This window comes from Aquila chrysaetos, chromosome 6 (genome assembly GCF_900496995.4).
Source record: "Aquila chrysaetos chrysaetos chromosome 6, bAquChr1.4, whole genome shotgun sequence".
NCBI lineage: Eukaryota > Metazoa > Chordata > Aves > Accipitriformes > Accipitridae > Aquila > Aquila chrysaetos.
The window spans coordinates 7,906,888-7,934,001 of record NC_044009.1 but is presented as its reverse complement, the minus strand read 5'-3'; positions in this window follow the sequence as shown (position 1 = coordinate 7,934,001).

Sequence of the window (27,114 nt, the reverse complement as noted above, 5' to 3'; positions counted from 1 at the left end):
TCCCGACCCGTCAATCAACTGTCCTGATTATGTAGGTGTGATTGACAGGTGCGTGGAGGTGACATCACATCTGCTCACAATATTTGGGGGGATAATGAATGGTTTGCAGTGATTTATGATGACGCCGATCAAGGCACGTGGTCACATTGAAAACCCCTGGGCTGTCGCTCAGCCCTCGTCTCGACAGCATCCTTGAAACAGAATTAAATCTGCAAGATTACCAGTGGTTCAAAAGTTATGATTTATGTATTTTGGTCTATTCTGAGGATGGGGGACATGTAAAACAGCTAAAACATGTAACTGGATTTGAGGAGTTATTATAGAAGCACTAGGACTCAATCTGCTTTCACCGAAGAGGAAGAAATTCCCAGAAAGCCAATTTAACTGACACGTCTGAATGAGTTTTTAGTTAAAATCACATGTAAATGCCATTTTCTTCTTATAAATGACCTCAGTGAAAGACGGCTAACCTGCCATTGAGTTTTTGCTGCCTGGTCAGGCCCCTGCCTGTAGACATTTAGAGACAGCAATTACTGAAGTTGGCTTCCTACAGCCATCGTTGCTCATCCCATGATGGAGGGATGTCCTTTCGGGACAAGGGTACGAATATTTCTAGAGGGGGTTTTGCTGATCTTTCTCCCCCTCTGAGGCATTTTTGGGGGGTGCTGGAGCATTTTTCTAGCTCTGCTTTGGTTTTCCAGGCTGAATTTTTCTCCTTCGCCAGCAAATTTGAATTTGGGCTGCCAATTCAGGGGTGTTTATAAAGATTTTTTTTTTTTTTTTTTTCCTTTTTTTATCTGGGCATGAGTTTGCTTTTCCCTGTGGAAATACAGTCCTTGGAGGCAATGGCAGAGAGAAAATGAGATTTTTTTTTTTTTTTTTTTTTTTTTTTTTTTTTTTAGAGAGATATTACCCTCTCCCCCCATGGTCCCCTGGGTACATGCACCACCCCAACACAGGGAAGAGCATCCCATGGGGAGAAAAAGGAGGAGAAAACCATCATCTTCAGCCAAGAGAGAGAAACAAGGGGGGAGGAGCTGAAAGCTGGAAAATGCCCTTTTTTTGTTGCATGCTGCTGCACTCAACATCCCTAAAACTACCCCATTTCCCCCCAGTTTGTAGGATGCTGGCTTATTCCTGAAATTGCCCTTCCTGGTGGTTTTATTTTGGCCCCTCTCTATTTTGTATATATACATATAAAAAAAGATATAAAATATGTAGCTAAATATATATATAAATAAATATATAAATACATATATACATGCATCTCTCCACGTGTGCCTGCAATTTCTCTAACCCTCTCATTTTTTTTAGTTATTTATATATATATATTTTTTTTTTTTTTTTTTTTAAAGCGAGTTGATTTTTTCACTTGATAATCCTTTGAATGTCGCCTCTCTTCCCCACACAAATCCCCGCAGCTGTTAGGACTTCAAATCCTTCATCCATCAAGAGAGGCAAGGAAAAAAGGGGGGGGATCGGGCGGGGAATGAAAGAGCTGCCCGACCCCCACAAAAGCACCAGAGCCTGGAAAAAGGCACTGGCGATGCGGTTGATGCATAAACCGGGGAAAATTTCTGGCACTCGTCGTATCATTAATCTGTCTAAAGTGGCTTTGATCTCTTCTGCTTTAATTAACTTATAATTATAATGTCGTTATATTTTTTTGGGGGGGTGGGGGGGTGAAGCAGTTTTGCAGCAGGGATGGGCTCTGCCTATTGCTGTCCCCATGGGGATGGGGGACCCTTTCCAAGGCACCTCCGTGCATGAGTCCCTTTGGACTTGGTATGTCTGGGGGACCTGATTTAAGATTCATTCTCTTTGAGCATCCATTGGGGATTCGAGCTCCAAAATACCTTCAAATTGGCCATGAAGCAAGAATATCTGACGATTTGAGTTTTGGGGTCACCTACCTCGGTAGTTGGCAGCAGCAGTGATCTCCCTGGCATCTCTCATACCCAGGAGCAGTTGAATTTGTGAATTTTTGGCAAATTTGCTGAAAAAAAAAAAAAAAAAAAAGGGGGTTTTGCAGTGAAGAAGCAATTTGTGAATTGGTCAAATCTCTAAAATAAAGGGGGAAAAAGAAATTGGGGTGAGGTGTGTGGGGCTGCCCCAAAAGCTGTGTTCCTGGGGACATGGACCACAAATAACCCTGTATAGGAGTAACTGGGAACAGGGATGGGGACTAGCTCAAGCCCATCACTAGGCCGGTGGAGTTTTTAAACCTTATTTTTGGGTCTTTTTGCCTCCTTTCACTTCTCTGCATCTCCTGATTGCTTTATAAGCCTGAGGGTGGATATTTGGCTTTTCCAAACGGGCCACCTCTGCTGTGCAAATTGGTTTGCTTTGGGAAGACTTAATGGGGACTGTGGGGTTGGAGGTGCAAAAAAAAACCCAACCAAACGCCAAATCATCCTTTTTGCAGGTGCTGATGAAGTGCGTTTGCCCTGGGAAGAGGAGAGAGGGCAGGATGATATTGGATGATATCCCTTTGGGTGATATATATTCCTCCAAAATTGCTATTGAGCAGCTGCTTTGCACCAGCACCTGGGATTTGGTGCTGTGGGGAACGCAAAAAGTACAGCAAAAGGGGGATTTGCACATCATTTTTGCCTGCAGTGCTCCAATGCTGCTTTGTCCTGAGTTTTTCCTCATTGGTTTTCCTTGGGTAGTAGATGGGTATTGGAGCAGGGATGGAGGGATGCAGAGCTGTGTCGCCTTCCTACAAAATACGGGGGCATTTAACAGCTCTTGCTAAATCCGGAGCCCGAATTAAGGTTGGGTTTGGTTGGGGTCTTGCTCATCTTCCCTGGCAGCAGTGCACATCTCTCCAGCCCCTCCCCAAACCCTCGAAGCACCAGGGGCTGCTCCCCACCTGCTTTCTGCTTCTTTATTTTGCCGACTCGTGAGCAGTTTCTGCATCCAAATTGCAAATTAACACGGGCAGTCGAATGAGCTGGTATTGATCCGCTTTGTGCATCTAAAACTTTGCATGCCGGTCCGCGAAGGCAGATGCAGGCAGGAAAATTAGGGGGTTTAGTCAGTAATATCTTCAGCAATGATGTTTAGGCATGCCGGTGGATGCTCTGCAGGAGTTGTACAAGGAAAGCAAAAATACATCCCTCCTAAAACCTCTTTGGCATAACCAAGGGCTAAAGGCAGGACTATTTCCTTGGAAACTTTTGGAGCCAAGAGCCAGCAATGATGGTTATTTAAGGGATATACCACTGGCTGGAGCCTCCTGGGTCACCCACGTCCATTGCGTCGTGTAATCCCCATCCTTCTGTCTTAGAAAAATAAATTGCAATTCTTGGGTTGCCCCAGCTCTCTCTTTTCTTGCAGTCAGTACCTGGACCCTCTGGATGTACCTGAGGCTGGTGGCAACAGCAAGAGTATGTGGTTTGGATGGGGAGGAGATGAAAAGTGAGATTTGCATGATGGTTTGAATGGGGCAGGAGAAGAAAAGTGAGATTTGGGTGATTCCAAGCTATTCTTGTTGATGAAAGCATCTTGCCCCCAAGTCCCCAGGCTGTTAGGCTCACCAGAGACTGGATTGACCTGAGTTGTTGGCTCATCTAACCATGATGGGATGGTCTGTTTGTCTGTCTATACTGCAGCCCCCATGCAAGAAGAGAGGCGGAAACAGTTCTGGCTTTCCCGCCCAGCTCAGAAATTCAATTAAAATGAAACGCCTATTGATTTTGCAATCAACATTTCAGGAGGACTCTTCTGCTTGCTCGCCCTGAAATAATTGGCCCCATAGGAAAGCTGGTGCTGCGTGGCCACGGGCATGCAGCAAAAGGCAGTTGCACATCTCTGTTGCGCGCATGGAGTTGCTCAAGATGAGGAGCATGGCCAAGATGCACATCTTGGTATCTCCTGGGGATATTTGATGGAATGGCCTTTGGACCATGGAAAATTTAGCAGTTCCCCTCCCACAAAGGACCCTGTGGTGTGGTGGTGTCCTGTTCCCAAAGCCCAGGTCATGGAGGAGCCCACTTGGTCAAAGCTAGAAGAATTTGGGGTTGTCCCCAAGTGTTTGGAGGACACCAGTGCCAACACTGGGGTGGTTGTGGGACCCAATGGAGCTACTCCAGCTGTGAATACTGGCAGCTGGAGAGGAGTGTGGGACTCTCTACCAGGAGAAATGCTGCTGTCACAGCAGCACAGTGCCTGTTTCTAAGGCAATGACATTTCACCAGAACATGCTCATGGAGAAGGTTGCGATGAAGATCTCATTTGCACCTGACAGGCTGGGAAATAGGCATCTGCTAGCAGGAGAAATACCGTATCTCATGCAAAAACTGTATTTATTGGTGGTGGACAGCACTGGGGCCAGTGTTGAGTGGCACGGAGTCAGACCAAAAATCAAGGGACAGAGATTGTCTCCATCGTTGGACCCACCCCTGCTTCATGCAGGTGCTGTGAGAAGGTCCCATTTCTAAAAAGCATCACTTGGGTGTGTTAATACATTAGAATTACAACTTGCAAAATCAAGGAGCTGGTTCGTAAAGATGCATTTGCGTCCCCAGGCAATTTGTGTCAAATCCAGCCTTGGAGACAGACTTCCATGAAGGTGGCAGAGGGTTGGTGCATCTAACAGGAGACATCTCAATTGAATTATAATCTATTAAAAAAAAAAAATCCCCATACACTGCAAAAATGCTGCTGGTTTCGCCAGAATCCTGTTTGGGGAAGAAAGGTCCAGAGAGAGCAGAAATGTTTTGTTTCATCTTTTTTTTTCAAAACCTAAACACTTTATTTATTTATTTCCCCCACTTTGAAGCATTTGGGTTTCAATTTGGTTTTGAAATACATAAGCTGACGTTTCAGAAAAGCCTAAACTGACGCTTCCGGAGGAGTCTTCCTCCAGAGAGACGGGGAAATCTGGATTTTTCTTTGATTTTTTTTTTTTTGGTCTTTTTTTCTTTGAGGACATCAGCGAAATCCAATTTTCACGTTCATGGGGCGTGAGTTTCTGAACTTGGCAGTTATCTGCCTGGGATAGGTGTTGCTCATCATTCAAAAAAAACCCCTGGATTTCTTTGTGCTGCCTGCTGCACGCAGGAGATTACAGGTACCCTAAGGAATTTATAGCAATACAGGTCATCCTGCAAGGGGAAGGTGGAAAAATCCTCCCTGGAGAAAAGATAACCAGCTCCTAAGCCTTTTTTCCTCTGTGCCCAGCCCTCTTTTTTTTTTTTTTTTTTTTTAATGAGATAAATTCACATTTTTTTGGTTTGTACTTTGCCTTTGCTTGGGGAGCAGCTCCCAGGTGGGTTTGCACCATCAAGAACAACTTTGGTCCATCACATCGCTATCCAAAATTAAATAAAAGCAAGTTTCTGTTCCTTTTCTTGGGCCCAATGCCCGCTTTGATTTATTATGGATTTGGGATTTATCGATATTTATTGATGGACTGTGTGATCTGCTAAAGACAGGCAGCAAATATAGAGGGGCAATTACCCCAGCGGGTGTAAACTGGTGTTGCTCCTTGGCAATCAATGGGAACTGGGGGGAATTACACCATGTGCTGCAGCCACCCATAGCAGACCAAAATTGACTGATTTTGTAATATTTTACGTAGTTTTTTGCACCGTGTTCTGTAGCAGCATGTGGGGGAATAGGGAGGGAAAATGGGCATTTTCTTGCGTTGTCCAAAAATGTTGGTTCTTGCACAATTTGGCCAACATGGATGGATGTTGGATCAAGCTGTGCTCCTCTTAAGACTACTGGAGAGCGGAGGGACCACCAGATCCCAGTAAAAATCAGGTTACTGGGGTGGCTGAGCCTGAAATAAGACCCTGAATGATGCTCTTTGGGATAAAAGGGCTCTGAAATGCCCCTTTGGTGCCTGCGGTGGGAGATACACAAAAAAACCTCCAAACCATTGCACGGCCAGCAGAGATGGGAGCTCCCAAACACAGCAGTAACTTTCATAAAAAATAATTTTAAAAGGCCAAAAAAATATAATATAAAAAGGCTGAGCTCTTGCAATCTCAGCCTAAGTTCTGGGGTGAGCCTTTATGGGCTCTCAAAGCTTGGCACCAAATTAAGAAGCAGATCAATGTTGGTTTGTTGGGTTCCCCCTGACAACCAAGCAGAATTCATAATGTTTTATGGCAAAATAAATGCAAATCTCCATGAATCGAGCAATGGCATGTTGTAGGAAAAGAAGAGGGGGGCAACCAAAGCCATCCAAGGGCACATCATGCTCAGAGGAAGGGGTTTTGGGGACCAGCCCGGGGACCAAGTATGATGCTTGACCCCAAAATCACGTCCCTACCTCAGCTCATCGCTGGGGAATTGAGACCAAACCCAGCAGATGGGATTTTTTAGGTGAAAGAGCTCCTGCAGCTTTCGCCCCTGATTTTCTGTTTTTTAGTCCCAAAATACTTAGCATGCTGCCTCTTCCCTGTTCTTGGGATGTTGCTGCAGGATGCTGGGCTCCTTTGCAAGGATGCTAGGAAAGTGTTGCATTCTCTTGCCTAGAAATAAACAAAATAACCTGAATATTCATAAATCCAGCTGTGGTTTGCAAGCAGGCATGGGGTGCTGCCACGCATTGGAGGAGGCTGCTGCGAGCTTGCAGAAAGGCTTATTTTTAGGAAATCCACCCTGAATCCATGCGGACAATTGGTTGTATGAGGTTTAGCTCCCAGGAAATAGTGGCACGTTGCATTTTTCCCATCAAAACCACCCCAAAGCACCAAAATATCCCAAGGTGGGATGGGCACGTTGGGATTTTGGGTGAGATCAAGACTGCAGATGGAGCCTGTTGCCACATCCTGCCTGGGGCTCACTTGGCTGAATCTCCCAAACCTTGTTAAAAATAATGGAAAAAAAAAATAGGATTTTTAGTCTGTAAAGACGCTTGCAGGCTTCGGCTCACACCCAGCGAGATATTGCCTTCCCTGGGAGATAGCGATTGGGAGCGAAATGCAGCATCCCCACTGCAACGTGGCAGATAAAAGGCAGCAGGCGCTAATGGAAATGGGGGGAAAATTAGAATGGAGGGGGGATGCTCCTGTCCTGCTGCTTTCTCCTCTGCCCCGGCACCCGCTCAGCCCTTGTCTCCTCCTTATTCATCGTGATTAAGCCTCGAAATTGGCCAAAGACAGGGAAAAAGGTGCCAATTAGAAGCTTTATTTCGGCTATCCGTCTTCCTTTCAGGCCCTCGGCTTGCCAGAGAGGGACCGGCAGCAAATGAAGAAAGACTTAAACGCCCCCAAATGACTTCCAAAATGTTTAAATAAGACTTCCATCAGTCTTCCCCGTTTTTTGACCAGGCATTTCAGCGGGCTGGAAATGGGATGATTTACAGCCTATGGCTTCCTTAATGGGCTCAGCATCACCCTGGCGGCTGCAGGGGGAAGAAGAGGTGGAGCGTGGGGGTGATGAAGGCTAAAGGTTGAGGGAGGGGGGGTTCAAACTTGGGGAAAAAAGAAAAAAATCCATTTAAGGATTTTTATTTTTTTTTTTCCCCCCGGGCACCTGTGTTTAAAATGCAGGGTCTTTTTCCTTGGAAAAATAAAAAAAAAAAAAAAAGGCAGAAGGGAGAAGGGAAACATGAAATGCTTAAAGCTGCAGTGAGATGCATTGATTGAATAGATCTCTTTTTTTTTTTTTTTTTTTTTTTTTTTTTTGACAAAGCTTTCAGCCTTTTGGAGATTTTATTCATATATATATATATATATATAAATATTCCCTCTCTGATTCAGGTCAGTAGCATTTACCAATATCCTGCAGAGAAACTGCTCCCCCAGTCCCATCCTCCCAAGGCAAAGCTGAGCTTTAGGAAGCAGAAACCAGTGGCATTTCATGACATGGGGACAAGTTTATCCCAAAATTTGGGGAATACACAACATTTACACCCCTCCAACTAATTTCTCTCTGTCACCTATATGGTTTTTTTCACATCCTTTTTTTTTCAATGCCATTAAAGACAAGGTTGAGTCTCTATTAATAGGATTTTCCAGGCCTGCCTGTGTTTGAACCCCCTCTTTGCCTTAAAGTTTTGCCTTTACAATGTGAATTTTCACCCCAAATTGCCACCCAGTAGCAGCTTTTTCTGCTCTTCCATCACCAGAAATAATATGCAAAAGCAGATATTGGAGGAAAATTGGGAAAATCGTTGTGTGGTGGATGACTGCAATCACCTCTGAGGTCTCGGTGGTGGGGAAGCATTGGGAATTTGTGGAAAGATGGGATTTTTTTAAAGGCTGAAGGATTTCTTTGCCTCTACCAGCCCCTTTTGCCCGTTGTGCTTGTGGAGAATGAAAGGAGAACAAATCCTCTGGCGGCAATTCCTGACCCAGGATCATCAGTAACAGGAGTGAAAGTAGCCAGAATAAATCTTGTTGGGAAATTAAAGTGGTTTAGGAAGAGACAGGAAGGGTCGGGGGGGGGGGGGGGGAGAAAAAGGCCATTTACGGATTTCAACCTCAAATTAATGAATCCCAAAGAAATGCAAAGAGGAGGGGCAAGATAAATGCAATTTTGCTGTCCGGGATGAAGGCACACGCTGCAGAGCAATATCTGAACGTGTCCCTGCAGACTTGGTTCAGCTCAGCCCTAATTTATGCAGAATTTAGCTTCGAAGCTTTCCTTAGGATCCTCCTCCCAGCTCCCCTTACCCTCCCCAAGGCCAAATCCCTCTGCTTTTCTCCCCCAAATCCACCCATTCTCTCTTGTGGCCTCTCCACCAACTTGCATGCCAACGTTTGGGGTGGTTTGGGGTTCAGAAAGAGGTTTTTTGGGTTCAGAAAGAGGCTTTTGGGCTTCGAAGAGCAGCTTTTTGACTCTGGAAGAAGGATTTGGAAGGGATGGGGAGGATTTTTTTCTGTGTTCATCATCAGATTCAGCTCCTGAGTGGGGTGGCCATTCCACCTTGGGGAGCAGAAAGGCAGACGACCCCAAGGTTGCAGAGTTTTGGGGGGCTGCTTCTTACCTGGTCCATGGCACTGAAGTCCTGGGGGGATTTTTTTTTTTTTTTTTTTTTTTTAAGATGCTGGGCTGAATTCAAGCCCTTTCTCTTCCTCCAGGGAGTTTTAGCTACACGTGGGTGCAAGGGGTAGATATATCCATCACCAGGTTGCAATGGGATTATTTCCACCTCCCCTCTTTTCTTCATTTATAGGCATCCTATGAGGGCTGAAAAAATCTTAATATCGTGGGGTTATATAATACCTTGCATGCCAAAGTGCTTGATAAGGTGGGAACAGCTTCACCCACCAGTGAAAAGGAATTGCTGGGGGAGTGGGAAGCTCCTTGGCATGCAGCAAGCAGCAGGGAAACTGCAAGCAAGAGTTTTGGGGAGATTTCTACCAATTTAGTGCATGTTGTGGGATAGGGTTGGCTTTCTCTGGCGTGGAATGATCCATCCCAATCAGTCTCCAGCAAAGCCGGGACAAGGGGTAGGGTTTACAGTGCCAACGTGGAAAAGCAGGAGGGGGAGAAGTTTTGCAGGAAATTTGGGGGTTTTTTGGGTTTTGCAAGAGCAAAGCAACTAATTTGTGCTGGGGCAATGACGGTTCTTATGTTACTGTAAATTTGAGACCACCAAAGACAGGATCTTCTCCCTCCTTTAATTAACCTGAGCAAAATTGAGAGCAAGCGTTGCAGGGAAGAGGTGTCCCACTGAGTCAGCATCCTCAGGAGCTGTGGTTTGGGCTCTCTGGGTTTCGAGGTTTCGATTTTTGCAGCGTCAAACCCCTGGCAGCGATGATGCTCTGCCAGGAGTACAGGGCAGCGATGCAGACCCGGAGGGGAGAGGGGGTGCTGAGCCCCGATACGTTCATCACACCGATGGGGGTGCAGAGCGCTGCCAGTAACAGGAAGATTTCCAAGTGTAGAGAAATTATATTAACCCAGGGCTTGAATTAGTTAGTTGGAGATGAGGGATCGATGGGCCCTGATCCTAAATGGAGCATTAATGCATTAGCAGCAGTTCTGCGGAGAACCAATGGTGCAGCAGCGACGGCCCTAATGCGATTTCCCAAGGCTGTGGCCAGAAGCCAGCAGGCACCAGCACTGCCGCCCACCCTGCCTGCACCCCATCCCTGCCTGCCTTCAGATACCCAAGACCAAATTCCCTCTAACTCCGTGCTCTCATGCAGTTTAAGAGGCATTTCTCAGGTTTCAGAGGTGTCCTGCACCCGGTTGGGTTTTTTTCTTCCCTTTCGTGTTGGGATGCGTGTAAAAAGGCATTTACCTAAAATATTTTCCCTCCTCATAAATCAGATTGGTGTGTCCTCACTCAAGCAATGCTGAGCTAATTAGACAATTACTGGATGATGGATTTTTAAAAAAATACTCAAAATCCGAAACAATTTCTAGCAGAGGAATTAATTTGGCAAATGTTTGACTTGGGCACTGTCATCCTAGCCTTTCCTTCTCGGTGTCAAAACTGGCACTGGCTAAAAGGATTTTGAGTAATTTCATATTAATCAATCTCTTTTTAAGAGGAGCTCAAAGGACGTTCAAGGCCAAGGATGGAAATGAAGGCACGAGGCCAAATTAATCCCCGGCGCAACATTACGGACTCCAGCGAAGGCAGGCAGCAAGCCACTGAAGTCACAGGAGGTGGGGAGGGGCTGGGGTTCCCAAATTCCCTGGAGCACAGTTTGCATGGAAATATTTCCAGGGCAAGTGGAGGAGTAGGAAGACAGAATGATGCTCGGCCGCGGTGCTTTGCTGCTGCTCCCGTCGGCCGCGGTCCAGCAGCAAACCTGTGGGTACCCAGGTCTTAGTGATGCTGGCGCAAGCAGCATCCAATCTAAAGATGACTTTAATTGCTACGACGACATCTCTTTCGCAGGGAGGCACAGCCTGAGCTGGGAATAGGGTTGTGAAGGATGGAGATGGTGAAACGAAGCTGAAATAGCGAAGAGGATGATGAATCGGGGAAATAAAAGGTCAAAGCTGGCAGTGCTTGAGCGGTGTGGGAGGCAGTGTGAAAACCCCGCTGCAAGGGTTCCCTCTGCATGGGATGCTGTTGCAGCCTTGCAGTGATTTTGGGGGGAGGCAGTGGGGGACAGGGAACACCCTTGCAAACCCCACTTTTCCAGGGAACAAAACCACCACCCTGGCTTTCATGCTGCTGCCTTTTTTTTCTGCTTTTGCTGCCAGCAAAGTTGAGTTGCAAAGGGAGCGTCGAAACATGGAGCGATCCTGAGTCATAGAGAAATGGGGCGAGCTTGCCGTGTTCTGGGGTACACAGTGGGCGTGGGGGAGAGCAGCTAAATTGGGTTGCCAGATGACTCACAGCACGAGGGATTTGCTCAGCTGCCTTGGAGAAGTTTGCTTTCTCCGGGTTACCAGAGTTTAAGAGGAGAAGAAAGGCGCCGGTGATCTCCAAATGGAGATGGGCAGAAGGATGGCTTTGTGCTGACCATCCTCCCAGCCCACGGGGCTGTGGGTTGGTTATTTCTGTTTGGGTTTTTTATTATTTTACTTTATTGTGAAGTTTCTCAGGGCTGGAAACAAGACGTGAAATGAGCCGTGATCGGTCGTTTGCAGATGTGGCTGGGGATGCGGCCACAGCCTTTAGCATCAGCCCAAATTACCCCCAAGCACTAAAAATCTGCTTTTAGGTAGGGTCCCATTGCAGCTCGATGCCCTGTCTATTATGGCAATATGAAGCATCTCAGCTGGGCGAGATGGAGAAATGCAAAGTTAATGCAACGCTTATGGAGAGAGCAGGATTAAAGGATGAAGAGGTGAGTTTCTGCTGGATATTGGATTTTTCTTGGCAGTGCCATCGCCCACAGCCCTGCCCTCTCCCCAGGAAGGAAGGGAGCAGTTCTCCAACAACACAGAGGAAACACTCCGCTTTTGTGCCCGGCCCTTTCTTTTCCTTGGCTGCCGGAAGATTTACCAATTAAACGGTTGTTTAGGGCTCTAAAACCACTAATCAGATCTGCCAAAAGCCTTAATGAGAGCTTTTCACTTCCCTTCCTCTTTGTTTTTTTGGTTTTTTTTTTTTTTTTGGCGTGTTTAAAGGTTCATTAAAGATCCACAAAGGATGGCAATGAGTTTCTCAAGCCACACTCCTCTGCTCAAAATAATTGCACCGGCGGCTCTTGCCCAGCCTTTGCCACCGCCGCTTGCTAACCTGCCCGCTGCCATGCTGGTGGGAACTGAGGATGGGATTCTTTTCCCTGGGAAGCATTTTGCTCTTCTCTTCCCTTCCTCATTTTTCCCTTTTTTTTTTTTTTTTTTTTTTCATTTTGGGCCTTTTTCCTCCTTTTCTCTTTGTCTTTGCTATTGTGCGTGCAAAGGCTGCGGCAAGCCCTTAGGAAAAGGGTGTTTGGAGCACATTGGGTTGGCTCCATCCTTGACCTCCAAATTCCTCCTGGACTTTTTGCTGCTCTCATTCCAGCTCCTCTAGCTGTTTCCAGCCTTGGAAACTAAACCTTCCCCCAAAGAGCATGAGCCCTTCAAGGGTAGCAGATGGCTGATGAGGAGGAAAGTCGTGGGCAGAAGGATGCAAATGATCTTGGATGTCTTTTAAATATTCATCTTGTCAAGGTCGCGCTGCTGGGGAAATGCATCATCCAGCTTGACTTGTTGCAGGCTCTTCCCCTCAATCATCCAGGTTTGGGGGTATTTAATGAATATTTTATGCTTTTGCAACACTTCTAATGTCTCAACCACTATCACATCATGCGCTAACAAAATATTAAAGCACTGCAAAAAGTGTTTTGTAACATCACCCAGACTTTTCTGGAGATGCTGCTCCAAAACAGAACCCCCCCACACATCCGTGGGCAGTTTTGCAATGATATCTTCTCTGTCAGCTGGAAGAAACCTGCAAATTTCAGGATGTCAGAATTTCTCCTGGGATTGAAATTCCATGTTTTGACCAGCTGTAATTATTGGGTGTCACCATGTGCCGCTTGTGCCATTTGAGCATGTAGGCGTTTCAAAGATCTCAAGAAAATAACAACTTCCAGTGGGGGTTTAACTTTCAAAAGTTGGACTTATTTGCAGCAAAATGGGATCTGCCTGTGTTTTGCTAAAAGAAACTCTTGCTTCTAGACCCACTGCCAACTCTTAAGTGCGGTGCCGAACAGATATATTTTAATATCGAAGGGAAAAACCATAATAATATATGCAAAAATGGCGGGGAGTTTCTCAAAGCTACTTATCAGCTGCGAAACTTCACCAGCCCTCTTCAAAACTGCAAAACTCTGCTCTCGGATGAGCATATTGCACATTTAATTCTCTCTGCACAGATCTCCTCTGCATTACTAGGCAGCTTAAGAGACTTTAATGTGTGCAGCAAAGGCTGGTGGTGACACATGTAATTAAGTCTTGCAGAACACCCTTCAACAGTAGAGATCAAAGCAATTTGCAAAATAAATGTGCGTCATTATCTCGACTTTACAGGGAAACTGAGGCTTAAAGAGGGGAAATCTCCCAGCAGACAAAAGCTTGGAGGCAGGGAGGGGAAAACAGGATTCCCAAATCCCTCTTCTGCTGACGAGGCAAAACTGCAGAGTGCTAAAATTGCCAGTGAACGTGTTTGGTAGCCTACGAACGATGAAGGCTCCAACGGGGGAATAATTTGGTTTGAAAGAAGAAATGGATTGAGATGCAAACAGATTGTCCCCCCAGAAATGACAGCTTGAAAGAGGGACTTGACTTGCTGTGTGGGAAGCTATTTTAAGGCGATAAGTCAGTATTTTACTGTGTTGATCCAAGGAGCCCCGTCCTGAATGAACAAACTCCATCTGTCTCCTGTTTTCATGCTATGAGTTGGGGTTACCCAAACTGCTTGCGTCCCGTAGGGTCTACCTTACCCCAAAACTCCTGCTTGCTCCCTTGGTATGGCACCTCCATAGACCATGTCTCCAAGATGACACAGAAATTTAGGATGCATCCACATGCTGGCTTTTTCATGGCTCTCCATGACAGCGTTGGCCAAGTAAGAGTGGACCAAGCCAGGGGTGTCCCTCGGGTCCCCATTTCTTGTTTCTATGTGGTGGTGCTTTGCCCCAGACAACATTTCTTTTTCTTAGTCCTCATTGAGCAGAGCTGGATGCTCCACTTGCCCACCCAAGGCTCTTTGTTTCCAAAAACCCTCAAGATAGTACCCCCGTGTTTTCTTTGCCGTAATTAAATTTTGCTTTGCAACCACTAAAAAAAAAAGCCTCCTGACAACGAGTGAAAAATAATTAGCAGCACATTGTGTCATTAAACACTAGACTTTAATTAAATTGCATAGAGATAACTGCGTCTAACGACTGGAAGTCTGGAGCTTCGAGACAGCCAAGCACTCAGCAGAATGGAGAAAAAGACCTCATAAAACAGACACGAGTCAAGTCCTTTCCTCTGGCTGATGAAGCACATGCCTAAGTAGGGCATCACATGGCATCTTCCACCTAAAAATAGCTTATTACCCCTTTTTGTCCCCAGCTTTTCATCTCTTTGGAACTAATGGGCGTTTGTCAGGGTTGGGTTTCATCCCGAGAGGAGATGCTGCTCTTCTCGTTTTGGACTTGCTGTGTTTGGCAAACTCTTTTTCATCTCATGCCTTGGGGAAAGACGTTTCCCCTGGGACGTGGGGTGGCTGGACCTGGACCAACCATGACAGTAACTCAGTGGAGGTCACCCACGAAATTTGGCAGTGTCACTTATTGGTGGAGGCTCATTCAAGTAGTGGCTTTGGTGGGTTGACTACAGGGAGAGCTTTCTTGAAGCATCTAGGCCACCATGTCCCATTGCTTGCCCATGTAGCTTCTCTAGAGGGGTTGGAAATCTTAAACAGACCCATTTGCACGGTCATTTTGGGTCTACCCACATCTCCAAGCCAATTTCCAGGCATGCATTGGCTTTACTACCTAGCTACAAGTCTCTCCGCTTGGCATATATAGGTTGAGTTTGCACCACTTGTGAACTTCTCAGGCTGTCTGTGGATGTTTAGTGGGTAAAAAGGTGGCAGTTGGATTAATATTGGGGGGGGGGGAAGGTGCTCCCAGGTTTGCACTTGCCTTTTGAGCTGAAAAGTGTTACGTTTTTCTAGTATTATTGCCTTGCCCTGAATACAATCGCAATCCCCCTGTTGTTGGCCCACCCTGACATTTTATGCTGACTTCTCCCAACACGGGTGCAAAGCAGAAACCTTCTTCTGCGTGAAAATTTAATTACTGCTTTCTCGCATCTCGCTGCCAGACCTATAAAAAGAGGCTTATCGGGAGCGATAAGCCCAGCGTCCTCAGGAATCGCACCGTAACTCATGCACGGAACCGAAATGCAAAGGGGCAGCTCCTTTCGTGGCCTTTTTCCAACCGCCTTCTGGCAGTGTTACAGCCAGGCACTTTGATGCAAATGCCCAAGGTTTTGGGTTTGGGTTTTTTTCTTCCCCCTTTTAAATAAAATAAATATCATTAAAATTCAACTGCTTCTCTCTTGCTTTTTGCTCCATCTTTCATCCTCACCTCTTTCAGCCATAGTTACATTTCCCCCCCCGCTACTTCTTTAGCTGGAAATCCTCTTGACAGAAGGTTTATTTTGAAGGGATCACGTTGCTGGTGTAAAGGAGGAGAAAGGATCTGGGTCAGATGTTGCCGGTGACTCTTTGTTCGCCATCATGTTGCAACATCCCAAAGAGCTGCCCCTTTGCGAGCAGATGTCTAGCCAAATCTCCAAAGAGCTCATAAATAGAGAAAGCAAAAGGAAAGTGAGATACCTCCTTGCTAAAAGTCAGTTTTCTGCAAATTCCTCAAGGTGCTTTTCCTCCTCGTAAAACTGCCCATTACAGACCAAGGTCGGGTCTCCAAAGAAAATAGTCGTGTGCTGGGCAGGGTTGTGGATGTGCCCGGAATTGAGATAGGTGCTGAGCATGATGCTTGCTGTAAAACTGCTCGAGGAGGGCAAGGTCTCCTCTGAAAGGCTCGAAAAAACCTTAAAAAGCAGAATTCTCTCTTGGCTATCGCTTCGAGCTCAAGCAAAACAACTGGCTCCTATCCCCTCTTGGCTTTTTCCCTGTGTGAGCTGGGTCGTGCTCTTTCCCTTCTGCCTTCTCATTGCTTCATGGGAGGTTGCAGTGGTTGGCTTTGATTTATTATTGCTGGGTTTGCTCAAAAGCGCCGGGGAATATGGTGCTCCTGCTCCCATTTCACCAGGGCCAGTGGAGGAGCGAAACCTCGAAGCAGAGCCAAAATCATTATTCATTACATTTTTTTTGGAAACAATTTTTATGAAAAATAATTTTTTTCTTTTGCTCTGAAAAAAAAAAAAAAAAAAAATACTGCTTGTTCCTCCAGTTGGTGGGGGAGATGCACGGGCCCTGGCTGCTCTTTTGCATCATTTAAGGTCAGCTTTATACATTTTCACTTGCAATATTTGGCTGCCAGCAGCACAACTTGAGCTGATGCTGAGTTGTGCATCCAATTGACCAAACACCTCCTGTCTTGACAGCGTCGTTCTTTCTCTCTTGAAAGGTCTGGCTCTTTTTTGAGGTCATTTTTAGGGTCCTCACCCCATGTGATGCAGAATGTGGCTTCTCCCAAATCACTGCTAGCCCCAATGCATGGACATGTTTCCATCCCTGTACAAAGCATCGCTGCCTCTACGATTTTCTAGAGGATTTGGTGGGGGTTTTTTTAGGGTTTGCTCCTATAGGATCAGAAGCTCCTATAGGCAGGAGCAAGGCCACATGGGTCTGCTCTCCAGCGCCGGCAGGGATGGGCAGGAGCTGGCTGCAGGCAGCAACGGCCCATCTGGCAGGGTTTTGCATGGAGGCAGGTAGCTGGCAAGGGAAAAGCTTGGTGCTTTCAAAGAAAGGGGGAATAAAAAGGCGTTTGGATCACGCTTGCAAAGTTCACAGGCTAGAAAGTCCAGCATTCACGTGGCATTGGTGGAAGTGTTTTCTTACAACCCTTGTCCAAATCTAGTGATTTAGAGGGCAAAAATACCGAGCATGGTAACTGGTTTTAACATTGTATGGGATAACCCTGTAAATTGATGGTCTGGCTTCAAATCTGAGCTGCATTCCTATTCCTGCCATCTACATGGATGACAACTTTCCTTGGGTCTGGGAGTTTTGGGGTGAGAAACAGGGGAAAACCACAGTGTGCTCAAGAGCATGGAGTGATAAGACACTGACATGTTCTTGCCTGCCTGTTCCAATCGTGAGGTTTGCTCAGTGTTGTATTTGTTTTGGCTAGCCTGGGGGAAAAATAGTGATTTATTCCTTGGGGGAAGCATTTATAAAGTCTGCCTGCCTTGGCAAAACTCGTCTCTGAAGAGCGATCGTGAAGATTGGACTTATTTATCCAAGAGCCTGGTAGGAAGTGTATTACGGGCCTGGGAAATACAGAATAGGGTAAAGATGAGAAATTGGGCGCTGGTGGTCCTGGAAGAGGAGTCAGGGACTGAGAAATACTACAAAAACCCAATGGGGAAAACGTGACTTGATAAAAGGAAATTTTCATGCGTCTGATCCATAATGAGACTATGTGCTGTGGTTTTAGCTGTTTTTTCTTCCAGCTCACTTAAATCTGGACCGGTGGGTGCTATAGTACGGTGTATTGGATTTGTTTTTCAATGAGCAAAGCTTCCCTGCTGCCGTCAGATGCATTCCTTTACCCTGTTTCCATGCAAACTTCAGCTCTGGTTTATTCTGCTCTTCTCCAGGTACTTGGCGGTGGATGGATTTAATACTTAACTACAGCCTATTCACGCACCTCACCTGCCCGAGGAGATGCGGGGAGTGATTTGCATATTTATTAAATATCTTTTAGTAGGATACACAAGCCGCATTGCTACATCTCGCCCGCGATGCTGGGAGGTGAAGCAGTGATGGGAGGAGGGGGAAACCCACCACAGAGGACTATGTTAAAAAATATTGAAGGTAAAATAGGCAGGGGTGCTCGAGGAGTAAGGATCTTGCTTTTTCTCCCTAATTTCCCCCTTTTCACTAAACCTTGAGCAGTGAAACCATCCCCGGTGCTCCCAAAGGAGTCGTCTGGAGTCGGAGCAGGTGTAGATGGGTGGTGCAGAAAGCACTCGGGGTCATGTTTTTAAGCTCAAAAGACCTGTGCTGTGCTCAAAATGCGTTGCTTAACATGGCCTTAATGAAGAAGGAGAGCACCTGCGGTGACGAGATGCTCTTGGAGATCAGAGCGTGATTCATCTCGCTGAATTTTTGACGCCTGCCACACGGATGCTTTCCATCTGAGCTCATCCTCCGGCTGCTTTTGCATCTGCCGCGGGCAAAGGCAATGGGCAGCCCCCGGGGTGGGAGGATGGTTTGTTGGGTTTTTTTTTTTCCCAAATTTGGCAGCAATTCCTATATTCTGGTGCGGCAGCAATGAACCACTGAGTCCCCTTGGGCTTGCCCCAAAAAGCTTACTTTTATTTTCATTTTTGCTTCGGTCTCAGTAAGCAATGAGCCATCCCAGGAGGTATTTAGCAGGTCCCAAGCAGGATTGTTCGACGACTTGTTTTAATCCATTTCCCCTAAGGAAACCCATCTTGTGTGACTGCTTCTTATCCCTCCTTGCGCCCAAAATCTGAAATTTGGGGCCAGCTCGGTCAGTCGTCTCAAAACCCCTGTCTTGAGGCTTTTGAGCCAAAAAACATCCTTTCCCTATCCCTCACAACTGGGAAGGCATGCACTAAAGCGATGCTACAAGCCCCATCATGGGCTTGTCTTGCTTATCTGGATGTCGAGGAATTGACCTACAAGTCTTCAACTTGGGTCAAAACTGAGGGCTTTTTTGCTCTCCTGCTTGCAATAGTGCTTGCTTACCCAGCTGCTTGGAGAGATTATGCAAGGGAGAGCTTGTATAATCCACCTTTCTTCCAAGGCAGAAAGCAAATACATTGCTGCTGGTGGGGGAAAAGCATGCAAACAAGCAAATCCCATTTACACCTTTGGAAACAGAACTGAAATGTGTGGAAATAAATGGAAAACTTGGCTGAAAATTTCCCCGGTGCCCGAATTTCACCTGTTTGCATTGGCGTGTGTTGCCTGTTATCTATATTTCTTGCTGGGTGATGGACAGTGCTTAAAGTCAGCATCTAGAGCAGAAAACACACGCTTTCTTCTGAGATGGATGGATGTTTCCCGCTCCACGAAACATCTTATGTGCCCAAGGTGATACAGACATTGTAAGAGCTCCCTTGACAGTAGGTAAAAAATTTATAGTTGCTTCAGACCTGCAGATTTATGGGCTGGGGAGGTAAAGCTGCGTGGAAGCGAAGCAGGTATAGGGATGCTGGAAGCGAGTGAGCAGGAGAAAGATCTGGACGATGCAGCTGGTGTAGGTCTGTCCCAGTGGTTTTAATATGGAGGGTGACTTGGAGCAGAGGTGCATAGGAATCGCAGTGAATTTGTTGGAAAAAATGCAATTTTCCCCCTGGGAAAGGTTAGCCTGGGTGACTGGGGCAATCCCTTCAGGTTATGGGTGCTAGGAGGTGTACTGAAAAGGGAAGCAAACTTCGTAGTAGGGGATGCAAAGAGAATTTAGAAGGCAAGGATGAGATGTGAAACGAGATGACAGCTGAGAGAGGCTTGGGTGATATTGCTTTTGCAGGAGTGTAAACAGCCAGGCGATGCACCCGACGGCATCTCTGTTTAAACAGACGTCGGCTGCTGTTTGCTCCCGTGGAATTGGGCAATGAGAAGTGTTGAAAAGCCGCTCGCCCCAGTGCCAGCCAGGATTGCCTTGAGATGAGCCCCTCCGCCGTGGAAATCCCTCTGCGAATGTATCGGGGATGTATTTGCCTTGCTACTGGCAGGGAAACGGGGAGGGGGGAGGTAGGAGCCAGCCCCCCCCCCCCCCCCCGCTCCTGCCATGCCAGGGAGATTGGTGAGGGCTGGAGGGGACCTGTCTCATCTCATTTGGCTAGGTCCCGGTGAGCTCTGCCTTCCCAGGCTTATCTTTTCCCAAGGTTTAGGGCATCCGCGGAGGATCTGAGGTCGAAAGGGGACGTAGGCAGAGCTGGAAAGGCTCCCGCTGCCATCAGCATCCCTCCTCAGTCCCCGTTTGGGGAGGAAACACCACTCAGGGTACGAACCCACCTTATTCCCCAAGACTTAGTCCTTTTATTAAGTGATATTTCCATGCAAAAAAATATATATGTTGTCCTATTAACATCCCATCAACTCCCAACCTGTGTTGGATAAGTCCCGGATCAGTCTCCTGAAATACAAGCAAGCTCAGGCATGGATGAGCAAGGCACCAGACACAAAAAAGACCTGACAGCCTTTTGCAATCGAGCGATAACGATGGGCATTGGTAAATAAATAACAGAGATCTCCGTGCCCGAGATGGTAGCGGGGCTGGGTTCTGCTGACCCTGGCATCATTGCTACCCGAAGGGAAAAAGGCTCTATAAAATACTGGATAAAAATAAGTAGTAGGAAGGTGGACAGTGTGGAGGGAGGGAGGTCCATGTGCTCCCCAAGTCGCCGCTCGCCCCGTTTGCAAAGCGAGCCGCCCCAAAGTGTGGCCGTGTAAGCAAAGCCGCAATGGGGGAGATGATCCTGAAATATATTTTAGCAAAATATATTAAAATCCCAGTGCTTTATGGCCATGTGCAGCAGCCCTGAGCTGGGGGGGAGCTGCTCTCTGCTTTTAAAAGACGGTTGTCCCTCTGTCTGTGGGTGTCTGTCTTCTATTGCTGCTTGAGGTTCAGTGCTGGGTTTTTCTGGCTGTGCACCAAAAATTTCCCCCCTGAAAGTGGCCCTGACCATTGAGACGAGCAGATTTATTTTTGTTTAACAGCTGCCAAATGCCAGCTCTGCAGAACCAGGCTGGGGTTTTGCAAACGCTTGGGACCCACTGTCCCTCCTCCCTGCGATGCCTTCATCCCAAAGGATGCTGCATCTATGTCCTGGTCCCGTTTTATCCCCAACAGCCCCATGCCATCACTTCAAGCCCTTCTTCCCAAGCAGAAATCAATCCCCCGGCACCCATCTGAGTGCAGACTGCTCCCCTGGAGCCCTTAATGCATATCAAGGATAAATTTGCAATTATTCCTCAGCCCCCACATTATAGATATTTATGTTTAAATCCCAAATCCACCTTCCTCATCAGTGCAGGAGCTTTGAGGCTCGACTGTTTGGCTCTTCTTTCTTGCTAATCACTCACTGTGCCTTGTTGCAACCAGGAAATATTATTTATCCCTTTTCCTGCTCTTTTCTGGGCTTCTCCATGCCCTGCCAAAACCACCATCAGACTCGAACAGGATCCATCCCCAGAGGCTCGTAGCTCGGCCAAAAAACCCCATGGGAGGCTGTAGGTAGCTCCAACCCAGCACCAGCTCCATCCTTTACACTCTCAATTACATGGTAATGCATGTTAAAATTACAAATTTATTTATAGCCTCTATTTTTTTCTCCCACCCCCCACCCCCCGCCAACTCCACAATTTTTTACAGCTCATCCGCCGTAACAAATTCGACTTCATAAAGCGAAGGCGCGGGTTATTATTGCCTTATGGAAATAAACGGGAGCAGCCGATCTTTATTCCCAAGCCTGGCATTTGTCTCCCTGAATGCTTAACACGGTCTCGGTCGACACTTCGGATTTGTTCCAGTCGCTAAAGACGGCGACGAGCTTGGCTCAGGGGGGTATTCCCTCCCTCTCCTCACTCCTTGTGTCAGATATTGCTGGTGAACACCACGTTAGTTGTTCACTGGGGGGATGCTCCATTGCAAACCCCCCATTATTTGTTCACCGAGGTGATGCCCCATTGCAAGCCCCCCATTATTTGTTCAACGGAGGGATGCTCTGTTGCAAACCCCCTGTTATTTGTTTGCTGAGAGGATGCTCCATTGCAAACTCCCCGTTATTTCTTTGTCAAGGTGATGCTCCACTGCAACCCCCCCGTTATTTGTTCATTGAGGTGATGCTCCTTTGCAAACCCCCCATTATTTGTTCAACAGAGGGATGCTCCTTTGCAAACCCCCCGTTACTTGTTTGCTGGGGGGATGCTCCATTGCAACCGCCCCATTATTTGTTTGCTGGGGGCGCTCCTTGCAAACCCCCCGTTATTTGTTCACCGAGGTAATGCTCCTTTGCAAACACCCCATCATTTGTTCAACGGGGGGATGCTCCGTTTCAAACTCCCCGTTAGTTGTTCAAGGAGGGATGCTCCATTGCAACCCCCCTGTTATTTGTTCGCCAAGGTGATGCTGCGTTGCAAACCCCCTGCTATTCATTTGCCAGGGGGATGCTCCATTGCAAACCTCCCATTATTTGTCCACTGGAAGGGGTGCATGCCAGCTCTTCTTGCAAAACTGTGAGCTTTTGGGGTGGTTTTCTTGCAACCTGTTGACGGAGCAGACGGTGTTGCTCTGGGTTTGGTCACTGCAAGGGAAACCCAGCTTGTGCTGAGAGAGGGCTTGCCCCAAATTTGCAAGGGCTGAAAGAGGGATGGAGCCAACGGGATGGCCAAGCCACAGTGACATCTGTGCCGTGCCCCAGCCGTTGGCCGCTGTAGGGTTGAGATGCACCAAAAGCCAGTAGGGTTTTGGGGATCACCCCACGGTGTGGTCCCCTGTCCCCTCATCCCAGCCGTGGAGGGACGATGTAGGAGGTGGTCGATGGCCACTCGCTGGCCTGATTTCTCCACTTGCTCATTTTTATAGTGATTTTCTTTTTTTCTACCCATCCCACAGAGGGAAAAAGCTGAAACGAGCGTTCGGCATGGCTGCCAGCATCAGAAAAAGATCCTAAAATTGTTGCTTAATATTTTTTTTAACCCATTTTCAAGGCTGAGGGGCCCTGATTGGGGTTTTTTGGAACTGCGATTATTGGGGGAAAAGGGGAAAAAAGGAGCATTTTTGTCTGTCTCTGGCATTGTTTGGTGGCAATTAGTTTGGTGAGGATGAGAATGGATGTAATCCCCAGCAGCCTAAGCAAAATAAAAGCCATGAGGCTGGTCCTGAGCAGGTTTCGAGGCTGTTTAACCCATCTGTGTGCAAACAGCATCGGTCTAGTGCAAAAATGGGGCTTGGGGGAGGCTGGAGAACGATATTTTCTGTCCCCTCTGAAAGATGTGTGGGGATGGAGGTGGAAAAAATGCCAGGGAAAGGGTGCCTGCAACTTTTAATCTTATTTATATCCATCCCGTGGCTGTCATCAGCCTATTTATACAGCTGCGAAGACGTCCTCTCGAACGTCTTATATGTGTATATATATATCTGTGCATGTGCACTTTTATATTTATATAGCTCCTAGGAGGATTCATTTAGCGATGGGAGATGTGCTTTGGAGGTGTTTGGAGGGAATTTAGGGTTGTGAGCTGATCGAGGTGTTTTGGCGATGAGCATCCTATTAAAAAAGCAAAATATTTCAGGTGGTGCTTGGTGTTAAAGCAATTTTTTTTCCCTTCCAACTTGGAGCATTGGGTACACTGGGCAAAGCACAGCCCCCAAACACAGCAAATAATTTTGGGGCCAAATTTGGGGGAGAAGGGTTATTCTAGGATGGAAAGAAAATATTAAAGTTTCTGGCAAATTGTGAGTTTGGGGGGAAAATGTGAGCAGCTGAGAAGTTTGGTCTCAAAGGCAGCTGAAATGTTTCAATTTTGGTTCTTTTTAAGGCAGAAGTGAAGGGATTTCTGTAACAAAATGTTCTTTTCAGCTGAAAAACTGAAACTCTCCCTTTGTGGAGAGGGAGAGAAAGGCCACGCTAATCCTTTCAAAATACTCCCCATTTTTCTAAAAACATGACATTCAAGCCCCAAACCCCTCCCTGAGTGACTTACAGGCATGAAATACTGCAGTGTTTTTAAAAAATAAGGTTTTTTTCACTCCCCCACATCTTCATTTTGGTGCAAAACAGCAAATCCAGCCTTAAAATTGACTTACGGTCTTGGAGAAAGGACAAGGCTGAACATATGGGGACTTATATTCTGAATTTTGCCCATACAGAAGGGATGTTTCTCCCTCTCGTGTGACCATATATTTAGCTATAGGATCCTATTTTGGTGCCTAGATGAATGAAATAAGGACTTTTTAAATGTGTTAGCCACCAGCATGGATTTATAATTATTATTATAAATAATAATGGAATAATTATGGCCCCAAACACCAGCCCTAGGAATTAGTCAATGAGTGGTGGAGCTGAAGCAAGAGGCTGGGTCGAAAAATACCTTCATTTTGAGAGATTTGAGAATAAAAGCACATTTATGCACATTTAGGCTGTGGGTTCAGGGGCTCTGGGGTTTGTTCCTGCCCTTCTGTGTCAATGCCAGAGCATATTAATTATAGTTTATTAATTACAGCGTGCATGCTATGAAAAGCCCCTTGCTAACAAGATGATGCTCTTTTGCTCCTCGTGGTTTTCCACTGCTCGGCTTGTCAAAAGAGGAGAAGAGCGTTGAAAAAATTGCTTTAATTCCCTCCTGCATTACAGGGCTTGGATGCTGCACATTACCTGGCCGGAGCAGGCTCGGTCGAGGGCATTCAGCACTCAATGATACGCTAAAAATAAATAACATGAGATTTTTTAACGAGCGAAACAGCGCTTTGGCTCCAGCTGCTTTGCTAAGAAAAACTTCTGGCAGGAATGCCAGAAAAGCTGCGTTTTGGAAACACGGTTCTTTCATTTTACAATGGGGTTTTATTGTAGAAGAATGGATGTTGTGGGTGGGAAAAGCCAGACCTCAGGCTACTACGGAGTAGGAAAATGTTTTGGGTTAAATGAGGCATGTTGGGTCATCCCACGATGATGGCTTTTTTGCTTTTTACTGCTGGTGTTTCTATTTTTGATGGAAAGCTGCTTGCGAGGAGAAAAGTGGATTATTTGAAGTTGGGCACCTGTGACTTGATTTAATTTTGCCCCAGGTTTCAAGCCATGGAGGGATGCAAAGAGGGGTGAACGGGGATTTGGGAACATTGCAGAGGGGTATGTTTTCCCATGGGGTAATTAGCCAAGGATAAAGCTAATGGGAATGATCCGTGGCTAATTACGCCTCGTGCAACGGCTTCGACAACAGGAAAGCGGATGGGAGAAGGAGAGGTTTTGCTTTCCAGGCAACATGGGAAATATCTCCTCTCCCTCCGACAGTTTTGCAATAGGACCGCAGGATGTGGCCAAGACCGGGCGCTGGGTCGCCAAGGGATGTCGATGCTCTTGGGCTGAATCGATGTCGCTTTAGCTCATAAGCAATGGTGTTTTGCAGATGGAGGACCAGAGATGAGCGCTCTCTGTGTCACCCTGTATTGCACAAGTTAACTTCTTATTTCAGCTTTGAGCAAACATTTTCCAGCACTAGGGGTGGTGCAGGAGCCAGGCATTAGGGACTAGTTGAGAACCTGAATGCGTTACACAGAGATTTCCCGCTTACAGGGAAAATTTGGGTTATTCCAGGCTTAATGGGGACTTTCTCCACCAACTCGCTTTGCTGAGAAGCATCCCCCCAGTTTGGGATTCGCCCCATTTTGGGAAGTGCTCAGCGAAGGGCAGGGGGGAGCCACGTGCTGCTCTTTCCCTGTTTCCTCATTAATCTTGATTATGGAGCCCTCGTGCCCAAGTTAATTTTCTTGTAGATGCATATCAGTCATGTAGCTGGGAATCTCTCAAAAGCTAATGAGGAATCACATCGTCGCCACGTTATTACTCGGCTAATTAGTACTCGGGCTTCTTCTGGAAGGGTCAGGAGAGAGGGGCTGAGAAATTTTACCTTTTGGAGCCTTTTTTTGTGCCAAATCAGGGTCACTGAGGACAGATGGAGGAGACTCGCCTGCAATGCTCTGCCCTGGATTTAAGCTGCTCCCAAAGGATGTCGGGGATGAGGCTTTGGACCTAGTTTTCCAGCCTGATCCGTCCCTCCCGAGGATGGGAAGGACAGGAGGACGACAGCTCCATCCCAAAATAGTGATTACTTTTTAGGGCGTGATGCCTGGAGGAAGCGGGTCCAGCCTTTGGCAATGGGGTGCGACTGTGGGAAAACCCTTATTTATTAAAAAAGTATGGAATAACCCACCTCACAGTCTGGATGGCTTCATTTAGCCAGGAAAGGAGCATCACTCCCCATCGGCTCGGCTCATTTCATGCCTTTCCAGGGGACTGAAGCCCCTGGGGCTGTCAACCGAGTAGCTTTTACCAGCCGCTGTATTCACACGAAATTAAAACCCAGGCGAAACCCAACCAAGCCAGACACCCAATACAAACGGCAATATTTTTATCCAACAATTTACATCACTTACTGTCTCCTTCAATGTCCTGGGATCCGGCTGATGGCCTGCGTGCTTCTCTCTGCGTTTCCCTGCGCTCAAATACTAAATCTGGAGGCTGCCAAAGACGCTTTGCCATGGGAAAACAAGTCCTGCTCTAAATGTTTCGGGATATTTAGTTTATGCTTCTCCCACCGGGTCATCCCTTTTGCTCTGGGGGAAGGTTGCGTAGCTAAATGGCAAAACCGGAGCTGCGAGGGGCTAAAATTCAGGTTGAAAAGGCATGGGATTTTTTTTTTTAATTATTTTAATTTTTATTTTGCAGGAGATATCTCAGAGCGCAGCTATTAAACCTCCTTCTTCTCTGGACAACCCTTCTCCACTTCCCAGCCTAAAATCTTCACCTCTTTATGCACCTTACCTACGGGTTACTGCATCCGAGAGTGGAAAAAAATTGCTCTGTGCACCTCCAAAGCAAAATAGTAATATTCCAGCTTGCTTAGGTTGGGAGTGAAAAAGGGGATGGTGAGTGATGGAGCCGGGGGTTTGCAACTCAGCACGCCAAAGCAAGAAAAGGAAAAAACCACATCTCAGCGGAGGCATCTCGGAGCAGCGGCACTTACAGAAGCTGACAGCACCATTTGGGTCGAGCGCGGGCTGTTAACCCAGCAGACCGGCTTTAAAACAACAGCAGCGCGCTTGGCTTGGCTGAACTCAGTTTTACCTCGGGGCCGGCTAGTTAGGCTGAAGCTTTTTTAGGGTCCGCTGGGTTTGCTGGGATACGGCCCCGCGAGCGCCGGTTCTTCATACCCCTGTCAATTATATTCCCAGGAGAGTAAAGAAAAGGCGATGTCTCTCAGGGGGGGTCTATCAAATCCATGATCAAATAAAGAGAGATGTGATTTCCAGACATCTCCATGCAAGAACGAACTGTGCCTTTTCCCAGCGGATGAAAGGCAGAGGGAGAAGGGAG